This window comes from Nomia melanderi, chromosome 1 (genome assembly GCF_051020985.1).
Source record: "Nomia melanderi isolate GNS246 chromosome 1, iyNomMela1, whole genome shotgun sequence".
Taxonomy (NCBI): domain Eukaryota; kingdom Metazoa; phylum Arthropoda; class Insecta; order Hymenoptera; family Halictidae; genus Nomia; species Nomia melanderi.
Window position 1 is genome coordinate 9963222 of NC_134999.1, and position 24717 is coordinate 9987938.

The 24717-nt window shown below is 37.7% G+C and overlaps 1 long non-coding RNA gene across 1 annotated transcript; it reads left to right on the forward strand.

Annotated features, from left to right (window-relative positions):
* The first annotated feature begins 18938 nt into the window (after nt 1-18938).
* Nucleotides 18939-24408, forward strand: LOC116427697 (uncharacterized). Its single transcript, XR_004235143.2, has 4 exons — nt 18939-19243; nt 20960-21026; nt 21770-22116; nt 23354-24408. It is a non-coding gene; the product is annotated as an uncharacterized LOC116427697 (long non-coding RNA).
* Nucleotides 24409-24717: the final 309 nt, after the last annotated feature.

Genomic DNA, 24717 nt, shown 5'->3' on the forward strand with positions numbered 1-24717 from the left:
CCTTAATAAAATATGAAAGTGAAACGATCTAAATAAACTTCAATATACTTAATTTATACACAATGAATTGAAATGAATCTTTGGACATATCTTTTATATAACATTGAATATTTTGTTTCTACAATATTCTATATTGTATATTGAAAAATAGGACACTTATCGAATTTGAAACCACGAAACACTCAGCATAATTATTAACTCAAGAACATTGAAGCGAGTCAAAGGTGGTCCACGATCTTTTGATCAGTATCAAGCATCAAAATTTCCAATTGAAGCATTTATAGTATATTCCAGTTTGATTTATTTGAATACATAAAAAAATACACGGAAGAAATTTTAATGCATATGTTTCTCCGTATCTCCTGCAATTTATCAGTTGTAAGATTTAACGAATTCGAGGTGTGCATCGCAGGTGCACGCGCTTAGATACCTAACTTAAAGGATTGCATAGCACTCAGCTGTTCCAAATGACCCAGTAACCGATTACCGACTAGAAACGCACACGATTCACTGCGTGGCCTTATTGAGGTATTGAGCCTTATTGACCCAGCCATAAACCTTCCGAAAAAGAAATGGCGCCAGCCTATCTGCCTTTACGGAAACGTGTTTCGCGCTGCGAGACAAGCCACTCGTCATCGGCTGATTTTCCGTTGGTCTCCGGCGAAAAAGCCAGACCCAATGCTCACCTTATCCGTTCACTATACTCGCAGGTGCATTACCTGTGAGAATCTTAAGACGTTCGAACGTATATACAACCACTTTCTCGGACAGATGAAATGTCTAGGCCAACGATCCATTATTTCTCTTTGGTCAGGTAAGTAATTGATTCATTTCAATTAACTTTCATCGGAGTAATATTTAATAACGGCCCTGTATGGCAACAGAAGTATGTTCCAATGTTTCTGGCATTAATCATCGTAACTATTAATAATAATAATATTCTGTTTCTAATAGTTAATTAAAATGAGAATATATAGTATATCGTTAGAAAGGTGAATCTTATTTAGTTCATTAAAGAAATCATTATTCTACATTTTATTCTGAACAATCGTGTTTTTTATCATTTGGTTTTCAATATTGTAACAGTATTGCTTTACTGGCAAAATAATAGCTTTAAATATAACAATTAAATAACTAAACTAATGCAGTTATTAAGAACAAAGGAATTACAAATTGTAGTAAGTTAATATCTGTAGTGCTAACCCTTTGTCCTATAACATCATGCCATATCCGTGATGAATATTTTAAACTCATTTCGACAAATCTAAACGTTATTTACCTTTTCTTAGTTATAAGGAGTTAACACAAGAATTACTTTCTTATTTTCTTGTTTCACAAATATTGATATCTAAGATTTTAAAAATAAATAATTTCCTTTAAATACTATAACAAATGTCTGAAGGAACTGAAAATAATCTATTGTTACAATTTTTATAAGGATTACATATCGATAGAATTAAATGCTCTGCAGTTCTACTGTCAATAAAAAAATTAAAGTAACAAACGTTATATCGGATAAAAGATTTTCACCGATTTACGGATTCATCAATCCTGGGTGCGCATGTAGCTATAAAAAAAGATCGAGTGAGGTATGCCGGGACTTTCCTAACCCACTGAGAGCGTATGCAGAGCAAGGCCTCGGTTTGCAGCCACTGTCCACGCCCAGCAAGAACTCCAAGACTGTGTCTAATTGAAAAAGTTAATTGCCGGTTCGGCGCGCAGGGACTTGAACTTCGTCCAGCGACGATGTTTAATAATGTTTCACGAAGGCCGCGAGCCGGAGCCAAGCCGCGCATCCATTTCGGAATTTACGACGCTTATGCGGGCAGATCGTTCTACATGCTGGGACGAAAAAGGAATCTTAAGCTTTATCAAAAAGCTTAATCTACTATGCCGGACGCACTTACGCCGGAGAATATTTTCGCAACGCGAAAATTCTTGAATCTTTATAGGACCGAAGTTCCATTAAGGAAGAATTTAATGGAACTTCGGATGATCGAAGGAAACCTTAAACGGCAGAAAGATCATTTCTTCCCGTTGAAATAGATGAAAATGTTTTTTAAAAAATAATGGTATAAATTCAATGCGAAGGGAGTATCTTCTCGCAAATAGGGGAATGAATAAATTTGCATTAGTGAGTTACATTATTTTTAATTAATTTCATGGGATCTTCAATTTGGTATAAGATACAAATTCTTAAATACAGTTTAGCTTCTAAAATTCAATGTAAATAATAATTTTAAATAGCAGCAGCACATTTAACCCTTTGACCTACAGTCGTGTGACTCGCGACGAAAATCTTCAGTTAAATTTGAGAAATCTAAGTGTTATTAATTCTTTTGAAATACAAATTAAATATTACTTTTCTATTATCAATCATTAACCGTTACAGTAAACATAGGCATAGAATAAGCGTTCAAATTTGTTGTATTCTTAATAAATTAATAACGATAAAATAGTTGTATCGATCATAGTTCAGAAGTAAACCATAGGGCAAGGGATTAAGAACCATTAAAGAACTCTAGTTTCAATGCAAATTTCGAGATTGATCGTTAAACCATAAGTTGCTAAATTTCATTAGAATTATTGCAATGTTGCAAGCATATCCGCGAAGTTCAAACAGAATGCTAATGAAAATAAACCTGAAAACAGGATATTCATGTTATATAATTATTACAAGCGCGTCGGACGTCGCGCATGGACAATTCTTTCGCCATGCTCGAAACGCCCATTTCAAGGGTGATATATTCAAATGAACACAAACTTTTAACCGTGGAGTCCGCGAGTCGCGGGGAAATTAGACGAATAATCGCCGCGATAAATTTCAACTTTCCAGTTTCAGGTCCATTAAATAAATTACATCGACTTTATGGGGCACCCATGAGTGCCCGGTTCCGTGGTCGACACGTTGCCCTCTAACATTGACACAAATCATACCGTGCAACAATTTCCCCTATTTACACAACCCGCCGCCACTGTGATTGTGACGTCAAAGAGGAAGCCAAGGATGGCTAGGCATCAACTGCTCGTAACAAATATGGTAACACCTCAATTAACGCGCAAAATATGTTCTTAAAACAAAACGTTGAACAAAGTCATCTTAGCATACAATAAATAAGAAAAATACGACTAGAAATAAAGAAATTATATATTAATTTTAAGTTACTTTGTATTAACTCGTAACGACCAGGATTCCAGGCTCTATCAACCTAATTTCAAAGTAAATAAAAACGTCCGAGTAAAATAAATATTATCGATTTGTTTTTCTGCGCCAATTATTATTATTAGAACTACTGCATCATTCAAAATGTCTGGTTCCGATTTTTTTTGTCTCGTAAGTATTAATATCTTAAAAACATTGAATATTCAAAATAATCTTGAAAATAAATAGTTTCACTTGAATACTATAATAAATGTTTGAAAAAGTTGAATATAATCTATTGTTACAATTTTTATAGGGATTACATGTTAGTCATATTAAATGCTCGGCAATTCTATCATTGAAGAAGATATATTTAAAAAATTATTAATAAAATATTATTCATTTTTTTAAACTTTTATTACATCTCAAAGCGTATAATGGTCCCAACGACCGACAACGATTATAGTGTATTTTCTCCCTCGGTAGTTGAGGATTAACTTAATAACCAGTTTTCAATAGGAGGAATCGCATTATATAGAAACATGGGATATTTAGGGCTTTTATAGAATTCGGGGAAAAAACCGCGTTGCATTGAACGAGGTCTTGCTATACCGAAAGAAGCTTCACCTCGTTCCACATCGTACGAGAGTGAGGTTAGGTCAGGAAGTCGATTAATCCGCCAACGGAAAGGAAGAAAAAAATTCAATTTCCTAGAAGCTCATCCGCGACCTCTCGCGAGACTACCTCGGTAAACGAATAAAACGGGCGTGTAGCGTATAAATTATTTAAGAAACTCTATCGCGGCATCGCGTAATGGCCGATCATAAATTACGCGGGGCGAAAATACGGGCGTAGCCGTAAAAATGGCCGCGCCGCGGCCTCGCGTCCGGCCGGGCCCTATTCCTTTTGCCTAATCGGCCGCCGGTCGTTTATCATCGACCGAGCAACGTCGGATAAAACAGATATTGCTTGTCACGTTTCTTTGGCCGCGCGTGATTCGCTTGTCACGCAACTGTCACTCCGCTGTCGCGGGGATCCTGGTCGGTTCAATGCGCCCCGATGCATATGTATTCGTGGTGCACCGACCGGGTCGCGGATCGGCTCCAATTAATTTTGATCGGTGCACGACAACCCGTTCCTTGACCGTGGGTGAAAATCTTGGTTGGGAGAAAATAAAACATTTTGGGGATGATTGTACAAATAGCCTATCGTCTTTCTTGATTCGATGTATCGTTTACAGGAGCAAATGGTTTTTCTTGGAATTATTTCATTATTTAGACGTTGAATGTAGTAGGTTTTTAGTTTATTTTGTATTTTGTATTTGAATGAGGGCTTGTGTAAATGATTTTCGAAATTAGTTCTAACAACTCGTCCGTTGATCGTGGGAGAAAATTTCAGTAGGTAGAAAATAAAACATTTTGGGGATGATTGTAGAAATAGTCTATCGTCTTGCTTGGTTCTAGTGGAATGAATGTGGGTTGGTTCGTTTCCGGAAGAAAATGCTTTTTCTTTGAATTATTTTGTTATTTGGATATTGAATGTAACAGGTTTTTATTTTATTTTGTATTTTATATTCAAATGAAGATTTCTATAAATGATTTTCGAAATAGTTGCTCATTTTATTGTGGTATGCCTGTCAACTATACATAAGCATAACTTTGTAGTAAAATTGGTTGATACTTTATTTAAATGAACTCAAACGAAAGGTTATTTAAAAATGATTTATTTATTTTCGAAATAAAGTAGAATCATGCGTGTAGTTTATTGAAAAAAGTAATAATATAGTATACTCATATTAATAAAGAATTTGGAATTATAATTATTCACCTTTACTTCGAGTTAAATTTTTCCAAACACGCGCTAGAGTTAAAGCGCCATTAGATCACAAAATTATATTTCTTACGAAGACTTTTACATGGTTAAGCAGAAGCTTCGCCTTTGGATATTATACCAGTCAATTAAATGTTATTTATGTCACCGATTTCACCAGATACTGTCAATGTTTAAACTGATGGGCTCAACGGGGTTATGCAAATCCAGCTGCATTTATCAAGCGTCTCGTAATGGGATGAATATAACCAAGAGGCAACAATTCGCAGATTGTAACTAAATCCAGCCAGCAGAGTAGCTGTTATATTTTAGGACTTGTAATTATGACAACGTTGCAAATTACTGTAATCAAGGTAGCGGTGAATTTAATCGAAGTTAACGTTTTCAGTGGGCCTCGGTACCTTTTTCTTCTCGAATTAAGCGCTTAGCCGTGGGCGGGGCGGGATAATTTGTCTGCTATGATGAATAGTTATGGAACGTGGTTTGTACATTAATGAGGAGCTGCTAGTGCAAGTCCCTTCGCATCGCTGACATATTTATTGTCACTCGTTGAGTTAAAATTTGCTATTCACTTGCCGGAGATACTGGCAATTTTGTGCGTACATAGCACAGTCTAACGAGCAGAGTGTTGTAAATGAGAATGTTATGTTAACCGTTGCTATACCTTCATTTTCTTTTTCATGTAACGGAGCTTACACCAAGGACACTGTATTTCTACCGTGTCTCTACTTTTAGAAACTAACGCATCAGAATATGACTTCAAATCAATTAATAAACATTCTCATAAACGTCTTGCAAATCCGAAAGTTAAATCACTGTCCCTATCGCGATACAAACGAACCAAACACACTTTATGCTTGACGTTCTTGGTAGACAGTTTGATCCTCCTTAACTTCCACTTCCTGGCTGAAGTTATTTGACGCGCTTCGGGTCCCTTCATAGCGTTCATAAAGTCTAAACATTTCTACACACAACTTATATTAATTCATATCTATTTTAATTGGTCCTAAAATTTCGTTAAACCCTTTCTGCATATCCGAGGCGTCTATTAGCTTTACTCATTTTAGCAAAAATAATCCAGTATACTTCCCAAGAACCTAATCCCCATACTCTGAAAACATAAAGTAGTATCACTTACCAAAGGACTTAATCAACGAAATACTCAAAATGTGTAGTTATTGAAATGCTATCCTACCAATTGGTTGGAACAGCCTTGAGTGTCTCAACCTTGTGCACAGTGCGCGGAGAATCAACGAAGCAAAGCACCATTAAATGTTAGGTGCCCGTCGGGACCGAAGGACAAGTACTTAAGAGCCTACGTTCAAAGGTATAAATTCAATTTGGCATCATAATGCCGAGCAAAACTCGCAACTCTGTAACGTCTCGCCACCGATACTCCTCCCTCAATTCTTTTTATCTCCTTCCCGTTGGTTCGTGCGCCAACGTACGCGAACTGCCGTGCTTGACGATAGCGGCATACCAGCCGGATACCAGCCAGTAGACTACAACGCTGGAACTATCAATAAGTTTGCATCTGACAAGAGAAGGAATCGGAAGGGGCCTTACATCAGCAAAGCCCATAAAGCCACCCACGGCGAACAATATTTTAGTACGGTAGCAATGCGCGAAACCGGCTCTAACCCTCAGAGTCTGGATACGTGGCTGGCCATCCAGGCTCTCAATCGAGCGAGGACTTCCAACGAGCAATTGCCAACCGCCTCCAATTATCAGATTGACTGGCCGTTCGAGTTATATACCGATAAATAGACAAATATTGGGTCATTTCGTAAATAACGCGGTATTTGTGTATTCTTTTTGTTACTTTAAAAAATTCAGATAAACTAAAGTTTCTTTTAATTTGAAATTCATTAGCCTTCGTTATTTATGGATTACATATATATGTGGATTGTAATTAGATTGAAAAGGGTTTTGGTTATCTCAATGTTTAGAAATAGAAGGAATATGAAAACATTGGGTTATTTACGGGATAACCCAATGTTTTAGAAAATTTGTTTATTTTTCCCTATAAGGTCTTGTTGGGTTTTTAGTATCGATATATTGTAGGTGATGGATTTTATAATTGGATAACAGAAGGTAAAAGATTGTTATATTTTTTTCTAGGAGTGAAGATTCATTGTCTGAAATTACGATTATTAATTGTTTTATACATCTTGCATAGAGGATTTTATGTAACGTGTATAGAAAAGTAATAATAACAAAGGTTGAGATATTAACGAGGCTTTTATTAGATAAATGTGATAAAAGAAATTATGTTCAACGGAAAATTTTATCGTGACTTACACTTATTGTTCGTACAATAGCTAGAAATAATTATATAAGTGTGTAACTTATTCCGTCCTATTTGAACGTGAGAATTGAAAATATTGGCTATTGTGTAGAATACTCGGTTAACGCTTAATTAAACAGAAAATGTTCTTACTCATAATAATCTAGGATCCACCTACGTCATCATCGAATTACAACATACGGCTATCTTCTAAACACCCGTTCTCTTAAAATCAATATTAAGTTAAAACAATTAATTTTTATTTTATTTTCAATTCAATTAGCAAATTTAATTAAAAATTAAATTAACAATAATTCTACGATCTCTTCTCTAAGAATGACTCAGAATTCCAGAAACCCACTGTATAGCAGGGGTCACTCGATGCACCTTGTAACTCACTCGAAGAAAACGCGTAGGTATTGTCTACGGCGAGAGAGAGCCGGTTCGGGTTCTCTATGGCTGTGTCCCCACTGAAGCAATAACAAGCAACATTTACTCGATGTTTCACATATTTGAAGAGAGTCTCTACTTATTACCAAAGTTTCCTCAAATTTCTTTCTGCTTCTAATACCAGTAACAAATGATGTCACCACTTGTTACCTGTTCGCATTTAAAACTGTACAGATTAAACAAAAATAGACTCTACCGACTGTGATACTGACATTGTTACGGTATGGTTAAATATTTAAATATTTCTCGTAATCAAAGGAATGAAATGTTAGATATTTTTATAAATATCCTGTGTTGAAGAAAATAACCAAAGATGGGTCTACTTATTTTTTCTCTAGATTCATGGAAAAAGGTTTTATCAAAATTCATGATCCAACCGTTGTAACGTCTCCTCGTAAGTCAACAACAATGAACTTTTTGTTCATTAAAAGATTACATGTTGGATATCTTTATAAATATCGAATGTCGACTGCTTGTTTTTGCTCTAGATTCAAGAAAAACGGTTCTATCAAAATACATGATCCAACTATTATAACATCCTGTTAGTGCAGACGCAGCTTAACCCTCGCGCCAGGTTGCTATCGTGATTGATCCTGTCCAGCAGAGGGAACGACTGCGACAGCTGGCCGGTCGGTGACACGACGAAATTGCGCTTTTTCGTGATTTTCTGTCGTGGACACCTTTAGGCGTGTCGGCCGATAGCGTGGCCAACAAATCGCGCGGACATTGTAATATCCTTGTCGGACTACCGTTCGTGGGCTTTCGTTCGATCGCGTGGAATGAAGTACTTGGGCGTGCAGTTGTAACTTTGGCAGATAAGATCGACCGGCCCGTTACCGCGCCGATGGTTTGCGGAAAAGTTTTCCCCGGGGACCGGCTATTTTAGTAGTACCACGGAGTGGGAGTTAACGCGGCTGGGAGCATTTTTATTCACCCCTTTTGTAATATTCACTGGACACTCACACGAGGAACCGTCGTAATTTGAATTTCGAGAGACATATTGCGGGAAGATCGCGAAGGCTTGAGCTGTTTGAGGATCTACTATGTAAAATAATAGATTTCAATAGTGTTTGGCGTTACTTCGAACAATACAAAGCTCTTAACGCTGGAATTAATCGAGTCGGACTCGTAATGAAAATTTCCAACCGAATTCAACAAATCTAAATGTTATTCACTTATTTGTCGTATAAATGGAATATTATTTGTCTATTATCAATCTTTAACCTTTAGAGTAAACGTAGAGAGAATAAGCATTAAATTCTTTTCTTTTTCTACTGCATTATTAACGATAAAGTAGTTTCCTCAAGTTCAGTTGTGAGAAAAATCATAGAGCTGAAGGTTCAGTTTATGTTTTTTCTTAGAAATTGTTGCTAGAAATTGCGGTTCTTAACGGTTTACCTAACGCGATCCGAATAATGGCATTTTCAATGTCAATACACGTCGATTGGAATTTTTTGTAACTAGTGCTTATCGAGAGAATTAACATTGTATAAATTATGTGACTGTTGTTATTTTATCTCAACTTATTAGTTGATCGTTTTATAACCTCTTCATACGTATTAAATATTTCGAAATTATTCCCTTATACAATGAATCGAAGTAATACGTCAATTAACAACGTGCTTTCATTCCAGTAAGCTGGTAGGTAAAATGTCGATAAACGTCCCAAATTTATAATAGACTGTAGATCTTTATGTGAATACAAATTCTTACGAATTAACACTAGATTTACGTACATCTACTGCACAGTTTGTTCTATCGTTTTTAGAAAAACCCAGACATTTACAAAATAATGTTTATAAAATTCATTATAAGTCAAATTGATTCGTTCCGTAAAACTAGTATTAAATTTCAAGAATTGAGATTGAATGCAAGTTGATTTTGTGACAAATTACGCGATCGCTACAACAACGCACATACGATTTTAAGTTTTATTAAAATTATTCGTCCCGTTTGAAACGTTCGGGACTGCTGCAAATATATAAAAACCACGGTCTATTTATATAACTGTTGTATATTGCTCATTGGCACGGTCGTAAAAATGACTGTTCTCATTACGCGTGCAAAAGTAAAAGATTTGCAAATGCAAACATTCCGTTGGAACACTGCGGCGGGCAAAAAAGTATCCCGTTCCACAGGTTGCTCAATTCCTTCCACCTTTAATTAGCGGACACGCGTTTTTCAAGAGCCATCCGCACGAGAACACAGCCGGTAAATTGCGCATACCAGGATCGATCTCATCCAAAGTCGACAAATCACGATCGCATTGTACGAGATCACACTCGAACCACCGTCCTTAACCACTATACGTTCAAGGTAGATCGTATCCGTGGCTTCTCGGCCGAAGGAACAGAAGGAGTCTAGGCCGACCGCGGAATGCTCTTAACGAGTGTTCGAGGGGATCTAGGGATCTGGCCCTGGATCGCGACTACCGTGCTACAATTCGATCGTAGAATCACGAATGGATTAACGAGATCTCGGTCGACAAATAGCGGTGGCCTTACAAAATCGTTAAGCAGGCAAGTACTCATGTTCATCCGAAAGTTCGATCATTCTTTTAGGAAGCTCTATCAAATGTTTCTTACGTAGGAAAACTTGGTAAAATTTCGACGTTATTCTTCTTTCAGTTACAATATCCAATAATGTATCCTTCCCTCAATATACCAATTTTTTATTTAATATATCGAATCACCTCCTAAGTGATACGATATTTTTAATACATGTATCAGATAATAGAAAAGGTTTTCAAATGAATTATTTATATCTAGAGATTTCTTAACTAATTTTTTAATGGCAGTGGCAATTAGAATCGTGAACCAACATTTCAGTTAAAGCCGCTAAGCTGAGGTAGCTATAATAGCTAACGCTCTATTTAGGATTATTATTTAAAATAAAATCATCAAGATTCTTTTCAATAGAATACAGAGAACGATGAGTCCAATAAGAGTTCTTCTATAGTTAAAACATAAAAATATAACGAAAATCGTCCATGTAAGGTTAATTTAGTTTCAAAAGATTAAACACGTTCGTTACAGCGTCGCGTATCTGCGACGATCAATGTTTCATATTTTGTGCAAAGCAAAGTAAATTACATTTACGTACATCTTCACTTAATATTGTAAGATATGGCATTTTGTAAAGACAATACGTTTTATTTAATAAAATATTGCAACTACAGAGACTGAAAGAAATGATGGCAGCGAATGGGTTAAATGATATTCGTGGTTTATAAAAACCTGTTTGAGATCTTGATCCTATTCGAGTCTGATACGGTATTATAAGGCAAGGAGTTAATCAATCCAACGCTTATCCATAAATCGGGCCAGGATCAAGTCTCGGAATTAGTCAACATAAGCTCGTAACAGCGGTCCAATGCAGGAAGCGGTTGGTAGTCGAGCGAGTAACGCACGCGCGAACCCGTTACAAAAGGAGGAATTTATCAACAATAACCGTATCAAAGCGTATCAGTGGTCAGGAGCCATTGATGCGTGAACGCCCGGGCGAACAGAGCCTTCAAATCGACCTGTGCGCGAATTTATTAAGCCGTTTCACCGGTACCAGTCGAATTCAGCCGCGACCGCATACTAGGTTACAGCTAAATTCTCGACCGCCAATGGGGCGGGGGGCAATAAAACAGCACCGGAACAATTGACATGGAGGGACCATTGATTTTTATATAAATTCTCATTTCTGCAGGAATGTAGAAAAAACTAATTCAAAGAAGACCATATTTTCTATAGTAATATCAGTTGAATCAAAAATTACCTAAACGCATGTTGAACCGAATTTGTATTTGTATTTGTATTTGTATTTGTATTTATATTTATATTCGAGGCAACCATTTACCAAAATAATTAGCACCGCGACAGGAAAGCTGAAAAATTTGACAAGATAACAAATGAAGACACGTTTTAACCCGTGAAAAAGTTACTCATATTATTCCATACTCTACCTCTGCATTCTACACTTGACATTTTACACTTCATACATACATAACCTCCTCACGAAACTTTCATCACCCACAAACTCGCAAAAATCCACACCACTCCGGACAACGGGCTGCACATGTAGCCATCGCAAAAGTCCGAAAAAAGGAAACCAGTTGACAAAAAAGGGGATACTGATAGTTTGACCGTCGATAAATCACGCGGTCGTAGGTCACCGGTCGACCAGATTATGCAGATGAACAACGCCGATAGTCCTCGCCCTTCTCCTTTCACCGCTTTTTCCTTTCTTTTCCCCGTCCGATGCAGCCGCGTGGAACATCCGCGAGGAGCCTCGAATGTGGCTTTCGACGATCGCTATCATGGCCCGCGTCATGTATCACGTCATAACACACGCTGATAGCGGTTACGCGCCAAGAGGATGCTGCCTTCCGATATCGGGATCCGGCCTTGCACGCTCCTCCTCCTCCGGCTTCGCGGTTATCACGTCGACGGAAGGAATAAAAGCAACGCAGCCAACTATAGGGAGTCGATCGTTGTTCGACGCCGGGGAGAAAGCTTCATAAATCGTGCTGCCGCGTTCGCGGGAGAGCGAAACGCTGCCCCGCCGCGACGTCAACGTGTGGCCCTCTCGCTGTGGAAGGACCACGCCGCGCCGTGAAAAGTGAGAGTCTGGCCTGAAGGATACATCTCACAGGACAGGTTGCGCGCACGGGAAAACGGAAAGGATTACCGGTTACGTTTCGCAGAAATCGAGGGGTTACTCCCACGACGATCGTTAAGAAAGAATCGGAGACGCGGCGCCGCCACCGCCGCCGCTGCTGGGAAAGGTGATAAGTTGCAGTGAGGATTGATGGTGCTTAGAGATGCAGTATCATTTGCTTTCTGTTGGTTTTGCACTGGAGATATCTGATAATTTCGCTGGCGAGGTTGGAGAGGAATGAGCTTGGGTGTATTCGATGATTGGAAATTTGAGATAATTATTTAGGAGTTTTTAGGGAGGTTAGGTTTGAGAATAAGGGATGAGGCTGAGTAGTGAGCTGAATGTAGGAAGTTTGAAATGTGTTTTTGAATGTTGTATGGATATTGGAGGGAAATAATATTTGTGCAATGAAATTGATGAGGCATATTGGGAACTTTTTTGAGAAACATTGCGTCGAGAATGAATATTTGTATAGTTCTAGGAATATATTTAACGTAACTGAACACTTTCTACGCGTTGTGTCATTATATGTAACAATAGAATATTATTTATTCCGAGGAACATCTGCGATGTGATTGTCTAATTGGAAAACTTTTTATTGCACAACTATGATTTTCGTGTGTACGTAATGAAATTCATTCCTTTCTCACTAAGTTCTTTTCAGGGAAAGTGCAGTCTATTTGGTAATACTTGTTGTAATCATGCAGAAATAATTAAGACATCCTATAACCAGCGTATCTCTTCAAGAAGATGAAAAAGTTTGTAGGTAACTGCGCAACAAAAGAGAAAACGTAGACGCTTCATTTGCCATCGTTCTAATTGCGGTTATGGTAAAATCGGTCCCTCTTACGGTTCAATGGACCAGGGATTAGACATTTCACTTGCGGTTGGGGGTTGAAAAGCGAGTTAGAAACTTTAATATTCGATGCACGTTTACATAAAAGAAATGTTGCTGTAATTACTTTTGTATAATTAACATGTATAATTAACGTGTACAACATACAAAAGTCTAAACATAAAACTGTTGACTGGACATAAATTCAAATTTACAGACTTTTTATATTAAGTATACGTCAAAATATTTCTTTCAGGGCTACTTAATTTTCAACACTGACAAGATTTTCTATTTTTGTTTGCCTTCGTATTGTTCGAGAAAAATGTAACGAGTAACTGGACGAATTTTCATTTGAAAAGGTGTAATAATTCACGTGTAATAAGCAGTTGTCATAGAAATGAAAAATACGCTCATATGTATGTATGTACGTATACGCTTCAGACAGTTCAACGACTGGCAATTAATTTATCGAAAAAACTGTAAGTGCGTGCTTCAAGGCTGAAACTGAAATGAATGTTATTACTCGTTACCATTCTATCAATCTTTTAAGCTGAATGTTCCTTAACGATTATTAAATAAAATATATCACGCCTTTCAATTGTATACATTTTTCGACTGTATGAATTCTTACATACAAAACCCATTAAACAATTATTCACCTTTCAAGCTACAATATACAATACAAAAATATACGTTAAACTGTTTTATCTTGTCAGCTTCAGAAATGTAGATAAATGAGAATTAAATGTTTTTGTAGAATTGCTTGTTACTTAAAAGTATATATTCATATTCCCTATGAATGGTGTTAACTTAATGCGGTTAATGTCGTTGAACCATGGATTTCATAGATAATTCCAAAGAAATTCAAATGATCATGCTTCGGCCATTGTAGATGTTAATAACATCAGAATAACAACAGAACATGGAATTTAATTAATATTTATCTCTCAAACGAACTAGCAGGTACCGTGTAAGACATGATATTACTAAACAGGAAATATAAAATTCAGTTACGATTGTAAATTATGGTCCAGGATAGTAATCATTCTAAAACTAAATCTCGCAATGCCGTATTACGCAAGGTCGAAAGCGGAAAATAATTTCTTGGGCACAAATCTCGTAATTGTATTTTGCAAAATGTTCCGGTAAGTTAATCTTTCGTTACAAGGCCGTTAACTTTTCATGCGCGGCCTTCTTCCATCACATTTGCACAATGTACAATTAGTTACAATTCTCACGTTCGTTTTCATTCGAATATCAAGCAACACAAACATTGCATAATATTTTGCTCATTGCACTTTGGATGGATTTAGCGATCGGAGAGAAAGAAACCAGCTGCAATTATAACGCCGATTAATAATAACAAGACAAAATTCGAATCAATTTTTGAAACACTCTTTAACATTAAACGTATTAACACTTCACATAAACACTGAAAACTGATCGAGTAGAATATTTTCTTGGAAATCATAGGTAGGTAGATAAAATATATAAATTACAATACTAACGTGGAAGCATCTGTTCAAGCAATATAAAAATAATGCAGTTAAAGAATTCTCAAAAATTCCAAACATAGAACAATTATAAATGCTTCACAAATACTGAATATTACTACACTGCCTGTCAAAAGTTTAGAACCCCTTAATATGTAACGTCACAAATCAAAAATGATATATCTTATAAATATATAAATTAAAATAAAAAAATTTAAGTATCTTTATATTTCACTAATGCACATATATCCATGTTCCTTTTTCATACACAACAATTCTCCAATAAAAGTTGTTCACAAAAATGGAAGTCTCGCTTTCAAGCGATGTATTGGTTCCAATATTTTTCTTTCAACCACTATATTGGTCTAATGAATATACTTTACTCGACAAAATTAAAAAACCACTACGTTGTAATCGGAAAATTGTCGATTTTGAACTCCTCTAATTACAGTGCCCATCAAAACATTGGAAGCACTACATTGTTTAAAAAAAGAACCTCTAATTTCCAAAAACAACTTATTTAAGAATCTTTACATAATAATAGAAGGCAATTATATTTATATATATTAATTAAATATAAATTAAATATAAAAATTGAAAAGAATTAAAATCTAGTATATGCCACCATTTAGGTGGCTCAAACTTTTGATGGGCAACGTATACAGCAAAAATTCGACCAACAAAGTCATTACGAAGCATGAAGCTTTTATTTTCGGCTTCTATAGGCTATTTTTTCCAACGATATTTTTGTCTTACGTAACGGGTGTAAATTAAACACTCTCTTTCATTTCCAAAACATTACGATAGGCACACGAATCGTTAAGAGCGGCAATTAAGTTTCATCGGATGCGTCGGGTAACGAGCGTGATCGACCAAAAGTGAAACTCCGGCGTCGTCGGTGGCACACCGGGTTCCCAACCCGCGAACGGCGCGGCGCGCCTAATCAACCGGAGATACAATCTACAAGACCAGGCAGATGTCTACGGTTGCCACCGGTGTTACGTAAAGGATTTTCACTCCCCCGCTTTTTCCGTTTACGCGGTGTATTCGTTAGATTTCCATTCGTACGCCTCGCTCGAACCTTTTTATCTCGGAGCGATCGCGGCAAAACGCGATTTGCCCGGCCTCGCTTGAGAACGAGAAAGTACCATTTCCTATTTACCCGCGAGGGGACGCACCGAGACGCTTCGCCGTTGTTTCGTGATTTGCATCGGACTACAATACGGGCTACGGTCGCTATCGCGCGCGGTTTTTGTCACGTACGCGTATACAGGGTGGCGGGGAAATAACTGGTCGAACTTTAGTACCATACGAATAGGGACCGTTCAATTGTCAAATCGACTAACCGAGGTTGTATGTCTACTCTCGAAGCTCTTTTATCGTTCTAGCGATGTAAAGCCTAATATTTGTGTTAACATATTGCGTATGAGTCACGAAATATCTCGTGTATATAGCAAAAAGGACTGTGATCGGGTTACTAGATATCTTGTTTTAATGTCTTTTCATATTCATTTCACACTCAAGAAATTAAAAATAAATTGATTTTCTTGTTAAGTTACCAAGGTAACGAAGATTTACACATTCTTATGACAAATGATTAGCGAAATAAATGTATGTCGAAATTCTGAAAGGTTAGAAAACAATCGATCAGTATTACATCGGTGGCCTGTGTCGATCGCGTATGGTACCATATAAAGTGTTTTATCGTTGTACAACATTTTGTTATTTATAAGATATATAAGAAATACATAGTAATATTTCATAATACTTCATAAATGTGAATTTAAAAAGTGCGTATATAAATAGTACAAAGTTTTTTTGGCGCTCTCAAAGATGTGCAGAGCCTTACGTTTATTTTACCATTTTATTCGTTAGAAGCAATGGAAAACGATACCAAAGTTTGGCCACTTTTTTCTTTAACACCCTGTGTACATAATAGCAGACGTGTCCGCGTTCACACGACGCGAATTCCCATATCAGATATTCATCTCTTTCCACCCAGCTCGAGATACTGTCGTTGAACGCGACACCCCGTCATTGTTGCCATAATTCTGTGAGACCCGTCAGTTGTGAAACGCCCTGTTCTTTGGACATACATCCTAGATTTTAGTAAATCGTTTGGAATTATGTTTGTCCAATTGTAACAATGAGCGTGAAAGAAGAGGGTTGCGTAACATACACAGGTAGTCCATAATACTTTCAATCCAATTGCTACGTATTTCACCAATTTCCGTTATATTCGTTGCAATATAATAATCATAACAAATAAAAACACAATTTTAGAATTTCTGAAACGACTAAAACAAATTAAAAAACGCCATATCAGACTACGGTTGAAGAAGCGATTACAAATTCCATTGTAAAAATCTAGAACCTTAAACCTCCAAAGAATGATTAAAACCACTTTGCCCTTAATTATTCCCTAGAAAAACAAAAGAATTCGATAGCCATTACACCTCTAGCTCCAGCATAAACCACAATTACCGTTAACAAGAAAATAGTATCAAATTTCCACCGAAAAGAACCGAATAAAACGTGCATCAGTAACATCCCCTTCGTAGCTTGTGCAACAGGGTTATCACGATATTTTGAGTCCACGGGTAAACAAAACAATTTCGACTTTCCAATTTCTACCCAGCCAGCTCTCCAGGATACAGAAACCAACCGTGCGTAGGATTAAAAGCGTTGCGTGCTTACGCAACGCGGCGCTTGCGTGATCCACGGAGCGTAAAGACGCATAGCGTACGCGCGTGTGTGCCGGTCAGGACACATTGGGATCATAATGTTGCGCGACAGTGACATACCGTCAAGAATGCCGCGTGTACGTGCGGTTAGGTGCGTATCGCGAAGCAAAGCTGATTTGTAACGATCCCTAATGAAAATAAAAGTCCTGTGGACGCGACGCCACGCTGGACCATTGGCGCACGCGCTCGCGCTCTCCGGCATTACACGCCGAGATAGCAGGCGTTCATAACGCCCGGCGACAATGACGTATCGCCGGGAATGCACTGGCTTGCGTTCGAACGCGAGTACGACCACGTCCGCCCTCTTCTTCTTCTTATTTTTTTCCTTCCTTTTCCTACTCGCGTGTTCGGAAGGATCTTCGCTTTTGCGCGGATACATTGCGATAGTTTCCACGCTGAAAAATCTCTACCTGAACAAGTCTCCGCCATTTCGTGCACGCCAACGGAATGGCTTAGTCGTATGACTGCACGGTACTCGTGACTGCGATTTTGCTGCAGCTCTTGGTAAATTGTTGAGAAGTGGATTAGAAATTAGGTGAGCGAAAGGATAACGCGGTATGATGTTAGCTCCTTATGTTGTAACCGAGAGTTAGTTGGAAGGTTGGAGAAGGTATTGAATTAAATGAGTATGAATATTGTTCGTCTCGTACCTACCGACAGTTATAATAGATTTAGTTTTGTAACGGCATGTGGTTTCTTTCCACGCGCGGCAGTTATTAATGATAAGGCAACTTTTGCGGGTTTAGTCACGAAATAAATGTATTTCATCGGTGTAACGCGCGAATCCTTTCTTCTGCGTTCTCGCAGAAGTCGTTTGCTTGAGCATCCGAGGGCCGATCTACCGAAATGGAATGTTACTTTATGCAAATACTTCTAGTGACAAGTAAATGGTGACTCAAGTAATTACTCGAATGAATGAATTCTGTAAATTATAGAAATTTTATAAACTATAGAAATTCTGTAGATTCCATAAACTTTTACAAATTGTAAAAATTCTACAAACACTACAAATTATAAAAATTCTACCGATTGTAGAAACTCTACGAATCTGACAAATCCTAAAACTTCTATAAATTCTAAAAACCGAACAAAATACGGGAATCCTGCAAACCACAGAACTCCTAAAAACGGTTACACAGATTCTCGGTTAACCGGTTATCTATTCATTAGCGTCGACGACAATACGAGTCTAATAATATTTCGCTGAGCGACCGATACAACTGCCGAAGCGGGGTATCGGCACGTCTCGTCGCGCACAGTCGGCGCAGAGTTGTTCGGTCGGGTCCGTTGGTTGCAGTGTTTTTGCAATTGCGATTATGTTGCAACGCGAAGTCGTGCGCAATACACATGCACACACAGACACACATAGAGACATACGGCCCTGAATGGAGTCATATGAACTCGTCTTGTTTCGTGTTCTGCCGTTGCGAAGCCGCGCGCCACGCCGCTGCGCGTTTCGATTAACGATAACACGAGGTTATACAATGTTAAGTTTAGTGTAAATGTTGGACTCGTTGAAGCCGAAGGGGCTCTCGATTTGCTTTCGTTGGGGAACGCGAGTGTAGGCCGTGGCCGTCGCCGGCTTTCTCGATTACCGCTATCGGCGAACGGGCGAGGACATACAAAGATGCCTTTTAACCCGCGATCAGTTGCGCGACGGAACGGAAAAACCCGGTGATTTTTCCCTCGCCGCGGGATCCTCGCCGGTTAAAGCTATTATAATGTACCACGCCAGGTATTCCGCCGCGACAGAATTGCCTCGGGAAGTGATTTTCGACTACGGAGAAACGTTAATGGCGGTGATAATCGGGACGGGTTAGTAGCCAGTAAAAAGATTTACCTTTTAGTCAGGGATACCCGCGTATTCGCGATGTTTTTTATTCGAAACATTTATACGCTATCTTCAGGATGTAACGTAACGTAGATAATTCCCTCTGTGGATTAATATTTAACTGTAAGGTATCGGTAAAATTGTCTGAGTTAAATTTAGGGGTAGTTTGTTTGAAGAGGAGCCTCTTTACTGAAATTTGGTGACTGAGTGGTTTTCAATTACGTTTTCGATTAATGAGATAGTGATTAATCATGTCGAAGTGCCTTTTTATTTGTTGTGAAAGTGGAATTATAGAATTAACATAATTAGATGGGATTTATTGAGAATTGACGATACTTGTATTTTTGGTGCGAGTTAAAAGTGTAATTACTAAACAGAACAGCAAAACAACATTCCAATTTAGTAATAATACTGAGCCGTCGTAGTTATATGTGACACGGTGGTGTTATTTTATCAATTTGTGGACTGATAAAATATCTTAAGCATAAAGTAGTTCGCTTGACAGTCCTCATTTGACACACCATTAAGACTGCATTTTCAAATGCAGAATGAATTTCGTTAATTTTGTAAATATGTCTAAATATACAAAAATTGATATTTTCTATTTCTACAACATTCTAATTTAATCCGATTTCACTCAAAACAATTTAACTAACGAAACAGAAACCGAAAAGTCGTCATTCTCCCCACAACAGTTACTCTCTTAACTTTCTCACAGCATATAAATCCAACAACATTCGATTCAATCGATACGTTATCACAAACATTAATCATCGAATCTATACAACGTGTTAACACTTTATCTAACGCAAGCCTATCCGATTTCGAACACTTAACAATCGGTAACCAATCAAAATTATACTAGTCTAAAACAAAACCAATCAGAACAAGATTACGGGATTCCCTTATAGCGTGATTCTAAAATTACAAAGGTTTGCCAGTGAAAACACACACCCCTACACGATGACGAAAACCATATTGGCAGTTAGTAAGTGGTCACCTTGATCAGAAGCGGTGGATAAAGTGTTAACAGTGTCACAACGATGTTTATCTGCAGCTACCGTGTTCTACATTACTCGAACCAATTGCCAATCAGTCCGCCACTCTACATCCAGGAGAGAACAGAAAAGGATAGGTCCCTTGTTCACATCAGAATGAAGTGTTGCCTTCGTGGATGAAGCAGTTTACGTTGGACAAGATATCGCTTACAGCGACAATTTAGCGCCGCTAGTTAGAATTATGCGCGAAACTGAATCCCCCGCGCTCATATTACGCGATAGGGCGATTTATAGGCCAGGCGAATCTGGCGCCCTCGCCCTGACTAGCCGGGCGCAAGGGGCACGAATTAAGTTTCTCAGCAATATGAGACGCGAATGCTCAAAGTCGTAATTTCAGCATACTCTATTACGGAGTTCTCATGAACTCTAACTGGACTTCCCGTTGCCTCGTTCATCGATCATCCCGCTCGATCCTGGATTATCCGGCTCCATCGTCGTCATGGGATCTCGCCGCGAATCGAAAAATCACCGGACTCTTCCACGAGATCACGTGAAACGTGGCCGAGCGTGTTTCCTCCCATTTAACATTAAAACTACCGGATGAGTTAAATTGACCTATTTCAGAATTATTATTTTGCAATTACTTAGATGATGAAGGCGTTTTTGCGAAAGATTTTCAATTCAATTTATATATTTGCATAGATACAAAGCTAGGAGGCCCTTCGAATCTGAAGAAACATATTGTTCTAATTTTGATGAAACATTGGAAGTAAGTAACTGTTCGATAATTTTAGTGGTAACATCGCGTTAACCCATTAAGAGGGCATGGATTAACACTAGAACTATCGTTTAATTATTCATATGTAATCCGTATAAAAATTGTAACAATACATTGTTTTTCGGTTTCTTCATACATGAGTTACAATATTGAAGTGAAACTATTCTTAAGTGATTTCGGATATTTAACGATTTGAAGGTATCAATAATTGCATAATGAAGAAACTGAAACTCGTCACTTTGACGGTGCGGTAGTTCTTTTTTACTGAGGTATTTGGTAAAAGGATCAAGTTTTTTATTTGGAATATTGTGCAACATTTTGACTCTATTCTCATATATTTTCATTACTGAGAAATACAAAATAGTAACGTTCTATAGAATTACCAGAACGGTTATAGCTAACAACGAACATGAAAAAAATTACTGAATTGTAGAAGATAAAAAATTCTTGCAGTAAAATAGCTAAAAATAAATTACTTTTTAATCATTTTGAGAAATGAAGAGACGACGCCCTATAAAAGGGACTTTTTCTACATTAAGAAAGTTAATGATAAGTTTGTATAAAAATTCGCAAGATTGAGGTGTAAATAAAATCTTGGACATCAAGTGCATATATACAGAGAATAGCAGAGGGATGGATGCAAATGATGAACAAGCAAAGGGGAGGTAGTTAGTGAAACAAATGGTTCCGTTTCATTAAATATGTTCACATGTTCTTTATTATGACGTTGTTAGTCCGCGGAGATGGTTGTACCTGATGAGGATTTCGTACTAAACCTGCAAGGACAAGGTTCAGAAAGTAATGGAGGCAGAAGAAGAAAATAGACGATCACGAGGCGAGGAAAGTCCCATTAGCAGCGAGAGGTTACTGTTCAACAGCACTGTCCCATAGAGGCAGAATAAGAAGAGTAATGGTAGTGAAATGGTGAAATTAACGGTGACGCAGTGAGAAAAAGTCCCTAGGCACCGGAAATTATGCTGACTAGCAATACTTTAGACAATGACGTTCGCAGTTACGTTCCAATCTACGGACCAAATTATCGTTCCCGACATCTAATGGACTCGAGGAAGAAGAAGCAGAGGTAGAGTAAGAAGATTCATAAACTCCGGGGCTTACGCAGCACCATTGCTATAAACAATATAACAACAAACGTTCTTGCCTCTCTTCGAATGTTTAAAACTACTGTAGACAATTAGTCCCAGGACACCCGATAGTAGTGTAACTTGGAAACACTATCTCCTAATGTCTATTCCTTAACACGTATTGCCCATTCAACTCAAGCCTGACCCATGAATCCATTAAAAGCAAAATAACCTTTAGTCATCTCTTTTCAAAAGACTTTTTCGTGTGCAACGCTATGCTAGTAAAAAAAACAAATAATACTAGACACAGTCGTAAATGTGAGCTCGAAGCTAATTGCTGACACAAATCTTACTTCTCACTTTGTACAGTGATATTAGTTGTGATCAACATCAAAACCGAGTTAAACAAACTATAGACATTATGACTTAATGATAGAGCACATGCATTATCTTCTTGTCAAGAACGCATGGAATATCACGTATTTATACGTATCTTATAACCATCAAGTGGCTAAATTCATAAGCCTGCGGATCTGCCGTCTATTCAATTAATTGCAAAATTAAATCTGTTTAATGGATCTCAGATTATTCTAATTACATTTTATTTACTTTTGTATTTCATGTATTTATAACATCTTCGATCTTTCTAACATAATCCTCTCCTTCTTTAAAACATCTACAAATTATTTCCTAGAAATCTATATCTACTCGGTTTAATTATTAGACCCTGGATTTCACGCATTTATGATGAATACAAGTACATAAAATACAGAATAAAGAAATATATACAAAAGTACCAGAATGCTCTTACTTTTAATGTATTAAGATCCTTCACTGAGAAAATTAGTTTCTTTATCTCTGCTTAACTGTCTGCATGACATAGACTACGAAGATACACATTATTAAACCTATTAACTGTGAAATTTAATAACAAAAATCTCTCGTTTCGCGCGTAACAAAATCAAAAAACGAATTTTGTACTCGTAAAACACAGGACGAATGTACAAAGAACAATTACATATTTATCTGAAAAAATGAAGAATTCATATAATGTCAAGTTGAAAAAATTAACATCATGTCAAGCTTTAAGATTGCGTGTATACTCACACGCAGTTAACTGGTTAAAAAACTTCAGAATATCCCTATAACGTAATAAAAATATAACCACCATATGTTTAACTCTATACCTCAGAAATTTTGTCTGAAGCATTTTTTAGCATCACTCATATCTTTTAGGTTATCGAGTTTCATCTAGAAGACGGGCGTTTGGCCGCGCTATGCGACGCGTCTACCTCAAGAGACGAGGAATCGCGACGCGGTGACGACAAGCGGCGGTGGAGCTTTTCCCTTCGTCGGACGATTACGCGGGGAAGAAAGTAACAGTACTCGTACTGTTCGCGGGGACCGCATAAATCTCGAGGTTCCAAGCAAATTGTCCCGGGGCCTCGGTGGATGGAACGAGAGACATCGTCGTTGGAAAGAGGCGCGCGTTTGTGCGCGCAAGAATAACAGCTAACAGGAAACGTTGTACGTTGCCTGTTGTGTATCTGCCGTGTAGCGCGTTTGTAGCCGGCTATGGTAGTCCCGTTCCGCGGCTGTTGCCGGATACTCGCGGCAACGAGAGATCTCTTGGCAGCGGAACTTGGGGCCCCGATTTAATCTCTCTCGTTTTCTCCTACTCCCGGCGCATCTATCCGAGATGAATTCCGCGGATGAACGTATATGGCGCGCGGTAATTGTCTCCATAGGTGCCGCGCCGTATAGGCTGACGTGGCCGGTCGATGCGTTCGCTCAGGTATTACCAGGCGGCATGCAACCCTGGCAACCTAAAAAATTGCATGTACCTAACTCCTTTTTCACTTGTAAGTAATTGAATATTAACCCCATCCCGCCTACGATTTATTTCTCAGCTGTGATCGATGCGACTACTTTGTCATCAATAACTTATTGAGAAAAGAAACGAATTCTAGGTATACTCTATGCCCATGTTTGATTTAAAATATAATGACCGATAATAGAAGGATAGTATTTCATTTGAATTTATGAGAATTAAGTAATATTTACGATTGTTGAATTCTGGTTCAAATCTTCAGGAGCCTGTCACGATACTGTAGGGCAAGGTAACTCTTTAGGTACCAAATAAAAACTGTTAGGAAAAATACATTTATTTTCACAATATACATTTACTAGCTTACACCCTATGTGAAACGTTTCTAAACTGCAAGAAATAAAATATTCTTGTGGTAAAGTGAATAATAGATTGCCTTCAGCGTAGTACTATTTTTTTAACATCTCGATCTGTTGAATTTTTATAAATAATTGCATCGATACACTAATTCTTGATATTCTTTGAATTGGTACCCTTTGTAATTTTTATTATTATGAAAATAAAATATTATACTAAAAAATTTCCTTATTTCTTTATTTCCAAACACCTTATCGCTTCAACTGCCACATCGCCTGAATGCACGTGACACCACTTCCATAAATCAATATTAATGTTTTTAACGATAAGAAACATAGTAAAACAATTGTTATTGGAATCTCGACTTTTTACTTCCTGCTTCATTAAGAGAACCGTTTCGACTGCATAAAAGTTT